At 50.3% G+C, this 7,880-nt stretch overlaps 1 long non-coding RNA gene across 1 annotated transcript; it reads left to right on the plus strand.

The window, feature by feature from the left end:
* Positions 1 to 2,084: 2,084 nt before the first annotated feature.
* On the plus strand, positions 2,085 to 6,329 carry LOC133342175 (uncharacterized). Its single transcript, XR_009755101.1, has 3 exons — positions 2,085 to 2,191; positions 3,151 to 3,229; positions 4,684 to 6,329. It is a non-coding gene; the product is annotated as an uncharacterized LOC133342175 (long non-coding RNA).
* Positions 6,330 to 7,880: the final 1,551 nt, after the last annotated feature.

Below are 7,880 nucleotides of genomic sequence, written 5' to 3' on the forward strand. Positions count from 1 at the left end.
GAACACTCAGAGGCCAATCAACTTACTTCACTTGGGAAAGCACTTCATTTATCCGCCGGTCACGAGCGATCGCGTGATTTGGACACAGGATGTTGTCGGTGGTGATTACTCAGCGGCTCGGAGAAGGAGACAGACAGCCGCACCCAAATGCAGGGCTAAAAACTATCATTTGCTGCCTAAGTGGCTCTTGACACGACCATAATCAAATCCCTCGGAACCCTCCGGGCCACCTTGAGTAGTGCATCACTCACACGGCTGGGCTCCTTGGAGGTCACGTAGCCCTACCTCCTCCTGCCGCCGCCGCCGCTGCTCGGCGTGAAATAGCGGCAGCTGAAATGGAGAGGCCTTTCGAGAAGATCTTTTGTTCGTAGAACTCTTAAAATAAAATGACAGTGTCGTGAATCAATGCTCTTGCTCCGGAGAGGCGTCGCCCTTCCCGCGGGCACGCGAGTTCACACCAGGCGAGCGCTTGGCAGCAACGTGACTGACACAGATTTTTACGGGTTCTGGAAAAAACTGATTTGTTTAAAGCATGAAAGACTTCATAAGCGCTCGCGTATCGGGGATCGCTGCTCACCGATCATCTGCGTGGGTGAGATACACAAAAAAAGATCCAACCGCACACATATCGCCTGGGAGCAAAGCAGCAATGAACCTCCTTGGAACTCGTCAATTCTCGGAGGCCAATCGGGTTCAAAGACAATGTACACATTATGTTTATTCGCACGTTTTGCCACAAGTACGCGTGGTTAATGCAGGCTCGATGCCTTGCGAAAGGTGTCTATTTGGTATTTGAACATCTTAGCACGCCTCGTGTTTTATTGCCAGAAAGGGTGAAACCTATTCCTATTGTATCATAACTTTGATACTGGCAAAAAGGTCCCGTAGATGATAACTCCCGTTCCGTGATCAGGTGGTGAGCAGTGGCTCATCTTGAGAATGCCAAATGGAAACGCAGTTGTCTTTCCTTCCGTAAAGTGACGTTGAATGGAAGTGGGTGCTCGAATAGCACTCGGAAAGTTTCGAATTAAAAGTTTAGGGGTCGTTAATCAACTCAGTCCACCGTCTCTCTCTCTGTCGAGTTCATGCAATGCAACCTCCGAAATAAGTTAAACATGCAATGAGCACCACTTTGTGGGAAGGCAACTTTAAACCACCATGCATCATAATTTCGGCCACTGCCTGATGATGCTGGTTGATGTAATTACCAAAGACACGTCCGCACCCAATTGTTCACCGCGTGTGGATCGCTGTCCAACAAGAGCACTGGCGGTGGTGCCGCTGTAGCAATGACAAATTGTCACGAGATGTTAACTACCTCACCTGGTATGCAGGTGGTCGTGGGTTCCATCCAGACCCTGACGTCCACTGTATATTTGGAGTTTGCGTGTCTCTCTCTCCCCCCATAGTCGCGTGGATTTTTTCTCCGGGTCCTCCGGTTTGTCCCTCCACATTTAGTATCAACGTCACACGTTTAGAGTATTTGACTGTTGCTATACATTTCCACTCGCTAAGCCACTTTGTTGAGGCATCATTTGTGAGAGCCAGGTCGCTTCTGAAAAGGCCATACAGTACATAGCTCAGTGGGACCTTACCTGGTAAAATATTACAAAAAATATAAAGATTTTCGTTGTTTTAATTTGCTATACCGGGTGGACGAGGATGTGTGACATGCATTGCCATATTGTTCACGCAATTACATTCTAACTGACGCAATAAAGTTATCAATCTCTCACTTCACTTGGACTTTCGCAACAGCCAGGTCTGCAACACCTCCGATTATATTTTTTCAAGGTTGGCTACGTACGGTGCGAGATAAGTGCAACATACATACATACACGTGTAATGACAGGGTGCCATCTGTTGACCAGGAGGGACGATCATGAGTATGGGCGCCTTATATAAGAACCAACTAGAAGAGGGGCGTGTCTGGGTTAAAGATAAAAGGCGGGGTCAGTCAGGAAGCTCTGGGAACTTGCTCGAAGGTTCTAGAAGGAGGCGTGGCCGGAGGCGGGGCCGGATGCGGGGCATGGCTACGCCGGGAAGTATATAAGGGGACGTGACCGAAGGTTCGGGGCTGTCGTGGGGTCCCAGCTCTTGGCTGCCGTCGCTGTCTTCGCCGTCATCTCTCTCTTCATCGTCCGGCCGCATGGCCGATCCTCTGCACGGCTCCCATCATCGTCGTCGCAATGTTAGTCAGCCAGCTATATAGTTAGACCCCGACGATGAGGCTGCGTAGATGGGTCCGCTATGCGTAGCCGTGTGTATATATATATCACCCAGTGATTGTGCTTGAAGTGTGAGAAATAAATAAGAAGCCCTCTTCACGTTGTCTCGGTAGTCGCTCACTACACATGCATACACAGAATAATACTTGCAGCCCTGTAAGCTCTGGTCTGGAAATACTGGTGCCCGCCCTAAAAACGTGGAATTTCCAGTGCTCGGCAAGGGTGTCCCGTGGAGATAAGGGCCGTCCTATTGCTCTTGATTTTTTACTTTTGATCAGTATAACTTTCCCCTAATATCTGGCAGTGCCCCTTGAGACTACGGTGTATTAAGAGAGCAGTTTGCCCCGTGCCAATCATCTGTCGGGCATACAAACGGTAACCTTAAATAATCTGTACCGGGCTGAACCAAGCTAAAATATGGTTCTATATTTATAACGATGCCGTATGAATGTTTTCAGGCTAAATGGCCACGTGATATTGTATCTTGCGATATCATTGTTGCAATTGATGTATTGACACACGTTAATTTCCACGTGCTCTACTTGTACAGTATTACTCAGATGTTTTTATACTTTTCGCGTTATCATGTTTTGGAGATGAGTGGCGGTGCAGTATTTGCCACGAACCCGATCACCTGAGTTCGATTCCAAGCCACGGCCGACATCGGCCAGAATGGTGAAGTATGGTCAAATAACCCCCTCCCCCCCCCCCCATGGCCAACATGGCATTAGAGGACTTCTTCCAGCGGTGGATTAACAACGTGGCTGACACGTTTAATGACGTGTCAGTCAATCTAGAATTCACGTTTAGTGACGTGTCAGTCAATCTAGAATTCACGTTTAATGACGTGTCAGTCAATCTAGAATACACGTTTAATGAAGGCTGTTTTATAATGCGCACATTTGTTATATGTCGCTCGCAGTATCAGCCACGGGTGCTCAAACCGCGTCCATCGTCTCAGTCGGACCACCGACGACTGGACACACACAAGTATCTTAACGGTAAATTTCACGTCTCTTAAATACAATAATCCCTGCGCTGTCTCTGGACGGACACTCAGACCGACTCTCGCAGTTGCTTGGCGCGGAGATGTCTTCACGCGTGCGTGTGTGTAAGAGGGAGCGTGGCTTTTACGTGTGTTTATGTGGGTCTATTTATGCATCTGTCTGTTGTGTGCCATCCTTAATAATAATGTCGTGCCATCCTTAAGAGGTGCTCGCTAACAGCACGTGCCTCAAGAGTCTTTTAAAGTACTATATGGAGGGGATCTTTGTCTATTTATGACAGTGCGTGTCTGTGTGGGGGAGATTGTATGCGATTGTGCATGCGCGTGTGCGTGCGTGAGCATAGCGCAGTGGTTATCGCTACGCTGCACTACGAACCCGTCGACCCGAGTGCGATTCCCGCTCACGGCCAACACCGGTGACAATTATCTAAACCGGTCCTGGGTCTCCCCTAGGTCGACTCAGCCTCGAATGAGTACCCTTTGTGATGTGTAAACATCGCCACTGGGGAGACAAAGACGGTCGGCCATGGTGTTGGCCACCCACCGCCTCGTACGCCGTGTCTGCCTTCATAGGCGCCACTCGCTAACAGCACTTGCCCCAAAAGTCTGTGAAGGCTATATGGGGGATTTTTGTTTGTGTGTGTGTGTGTGTATGTGAGCGCGCATGTGTGCGTGGACATGAGTAATGGCGCTCTCCCCCTAAGATATCTCGGCATGTACGCGATTTCTCTCGCGTAAATCCCATACGGAATCAGGGTCAGGGCAAGCAGCTCACGCAAGTTCGAATGTTGTCTGAGCTGTCCTGTACTCGGGCCCCTGGGTTTAAACGAGGGGTAACTGTGTGAACCGGTAACCGATTGTACAATCAATTACTGTTTCCAAAAGTCAGAAACCGGTAACCGTTTCCCGTGGAACGTTAGGAATGAATGCATCAATTGGGCGCCGTGGTGGCTAGGAGATGTTTACTACCTCGTCTGGTATACAGAAGATCGTGGGTTCGATTTCTCTCCCCGTGGTCGCGTGGATTCTTCCTCCAATTTTTCCGACCGCATTTAGAATCAACGTGCGTTTAGAGTATTCGGCTGCTATACACGTCCACGTGATGAAAAGTCCACTTCTGTCGGGCTATCATTTGTGAATCAAGAGCCGAATGGCTCACAGGGTTATTCCAAATAAATGAAAACTAAATATGAAAAAAACTGCCAGGTCGCTTCTGAACCAAAAAAAGCTACGTAGCTCAGTGGGGCCCAACTTGTTAAAATAAAATAAAAACCAGTTTGATTAGTAGAGAGTTTAATTGGCACGCATGGACCGCTGCTCAACGCCAACTGGCGGCAGAGGAGGGCGGCTCCCAGTCGCTGGGTGTACCCACGCTTCACCCCACCGCGCGCAACCTGCCGATCGCCTGACTGCGGTGACCCCAGTTTGTTTGTTTGATTGACTCTGCAGGCTCGACAGAGGCAGTGGGGGGAAGTCGGTTTCAAGGAACCTGCCCCTGGGAGTTCAGCTGCCGCGCCGGGAGATGGAATCGCACCGCTGCCTCTGGACTGGAAGCCCACAGAGGCCTCTCCATCACCCAACAGTGGCAGCTCCTTTCTTGTCTCGGTTTTAAAAAAAAGATTAACACGTTGTGTGTTTATTTGCTCGAAACGTTTCTATCTGTGCTGCAAACTGGTATTAACCGGTTTTGCCGGGAGTGTTTTCCCCTTCATTTAGTTCCCAATAATGCGTCCAAAAAAACCCAACGATGTGAACAACACGAGTTCGAAGCCAGGATATCAGCGGCGCGAGGCCTTTGTTCTGGGGTGTAGATGAGCGAAGGGCTCATTCACTGAGCGCCACTGCCGCTCACCCACCCAAGTGACTGTGGCGGGCAGGGCTCTATATTAATAGAGACCCCCTTAGCGGGGTCGTCTCAGGACAGCCGCTTCTCGGCAAACTCCCCGCGTGAGACCCCCACCCAGAAGGCGACGGGCAAAACCCGGCCGCTAAAAAATAAAATGACTAAACGGCTGACTCGACGCAACCACCAAAACCTCAAGGCTGCCCATAACCACGTCACCCCCGCCCCCCGTGTCCACCCACCACCACCACCCACGGGTGTGTGTGTGTGTGTCGATGTGTTAATTGCGAGGAACGGTGGTGCCATCGGCGAGCGAGCTGCGCTACGAACTCGGCGTCTTGAGTTCGATTCCCGTTCACGGTCGTCACTGGCGACGATCATCTGAACCGGTCCTGGGCCTCCCCTAGGTCGACGCAGCCTCAAATGAGTAAATATTGCCACTAGGGAGACAAAGCCGGTCGGACGTGGTGATGGCCACCCACCACCCCTTGTATGCCCCAAAAGTCTGTTCGTGTTACACGGGGATCTTGTCTTTGTCAGTGTATTAGGAACTCCCAGCCAAGGCGAACTTTGGTGGTGATTATCTCAACTAGTCCTGGTCCTTTCTCCTAGGCAAACGCAGCCTTCAAAAGAGTACAGCAGCTGTCCAAAACATCAGCACGGGGGGAGCAGCAAGGACGGCCACACGCGGCGTGAGCCACGCCTCGTGCCCCGTGCCGACCTTGATAGGTGCTCGCACGCGGCACTTTGACCGGCAGCAGCTTGTGACGGCGAGGCGGGGTGGTGACCGGGATGGGTGGGGCTCTCTCTGTAATTATTGCTGCTGAATTTGAATGATCTCAATGCGCGCATTCATTGAGTCACGTTGCCGGTGAGCAGTGGACATCCTCAACACGCCTGAGTTCGGCGCTTGAGCCTTTGCCTTTTTGTAAAATGTAATCCTGAGAACACAACGTTGGCTTCAGTTTGGATATCCGGAGCCGTGGATATTTGATACCTGGATGTTTCGGCAGAACGAGCAAAGAACTCCGCGTGTGTAGCGATCGATTAATCGATCGCTACACACGCGCAGTTCGATCGATCGCTACACACGCGGACGGGCACAGCCGCGAGACGCGCGCAGGTCGGCAGGGATTCGTTACGCTCACAGGACGTGATGTTGGTGTTCAGTTTGTTGTCCTTCACCCCACACCTCCGATTAGCACGATTGGCTCCGTACATTGCGAAATAAGTTCATCATACGTACATAAACTCAAACAGAAACCCGTAGACTCACACAGATCCCCATAGACTCACACATAAACCCATAGACTCACACAGAGACCCATAGACTCGCACAGAGACCCATAGACTCACACAGAGACCCATAGACTCACACAGAGACCCATAGACTCACACAGAGACCCATAGACTCACACAGAGACCCATAGACTCACACAGAGACCCATAGATTCACACAGAGGCCCATAGACTCACACAGAGACCCATAGACTCACACAGAGACCCATAGACTCACACAGGGGCCCATAGACTCACACAGAAACCCATAGACTCACACAGAGGCCCATAGACTCACACAGAGGCCCATAGACTCACACAGAGACCCATAGACTCACAGAGGCCCATAGACTCACACAGAAACCCATAGACTCACAGAGAGACCCATAGACTCACACAGAGACCCATAGACTCACACAGAGGTCCATAGACTCACACAGAACCCCATAGACTCACAGAGGCCCATAGACTCACACAGAAACCCATAGACTCACAGAGAGACCCATAGACTCACACAGAGACCCATAGACTCACACAGAGACCAATAGACTCACACAGAGGCCCATAGACTCACACAGAGACCCATAGACTCACACAGAGACCCATAGACTCACACAGAGGCCCATAGACACACAGAAACCCATAGACTCACAGAGAGACCCATAGACTCACACAGATCCCTATAGACTCACACAGAAACCCACAGACTCACACAGATCCCCATAGACTCACACAGAAGCCCATAGACTCACAGAGAGACCCATAGTTTCTTGTCTTTACCCCGCACTGCCGATTAGCACGATTTGCTACGCACGGTGCTAAATAAGTTCAACATACGTACATACACAGCACGGCATCGTGCGCGTAAGAATTAATTATTGGCAATGAAGATGACGGGCGTCTGATTGGTTCGTGAAAACCCCTGGGCTCTTGCAGAACCCACGTGACTCCGACAAAGCGAGGAGGTGGTGAATCATCGCGACAAGATGACACACTTGGCGCAGCCTACCGTTGTTGCCTTACAACAAGGACGCGAATGTGAGGGGAGCCTCGATATTTGCTTAGCGATTGTAAAGCTCCCCCTCTGTAAAGGGGCCGTCCATAAATGACGTCACGCGATTTTGGACGATTTTTAACCCCTCCATTCATCACGCTGCGTCACAAAAAGTCAGATCCCCCCTCAAATATGACGTTAGAAAGCTGTGACCCCCCAAAATAAAACATGCTTCAAATCGCTTTAAACGATTGTCATTGTAGTGCGTTTTTAATGTGCCGCTGCACTCTGATGTTGTAGGAGAAAACATTTATTAAAAAGTCTATTTAATTAAGTAGAACGTGTTGTCCATATTTATTTAAAGTTGCGCATTTTGATGGGACGTCACATTTCTCAACCCCCCCTCTAGGTGCGTGACGTCATTTATGGATGGCCCCAAAGCCCAGCGATCAAGTTGTGACCCACACGCGCGCTGTTCGCAGTGCTGCGCATTCGCATCGCACGGCAGCTTTCAATGAAGCAACCCCGCTG

The sequence above is a fragment of the Lethenteron reissneri genome, chromosome 14 (genome assembly GCF_015708825.2).
Source record: "Lethenteron reissneri isolate LAM-NWPU_2019-01 chromosome 14, ASM1570882v1, whole genome shotgun sequence".
NCBI classification, from domain to species: domain Eukaryota; kingdom Metazoa; phylum Chordata; class Hyperoartia; order Petromyzontiformes; family Petromyzontidae; genus Lethenteron; species Lethenteron reissneri.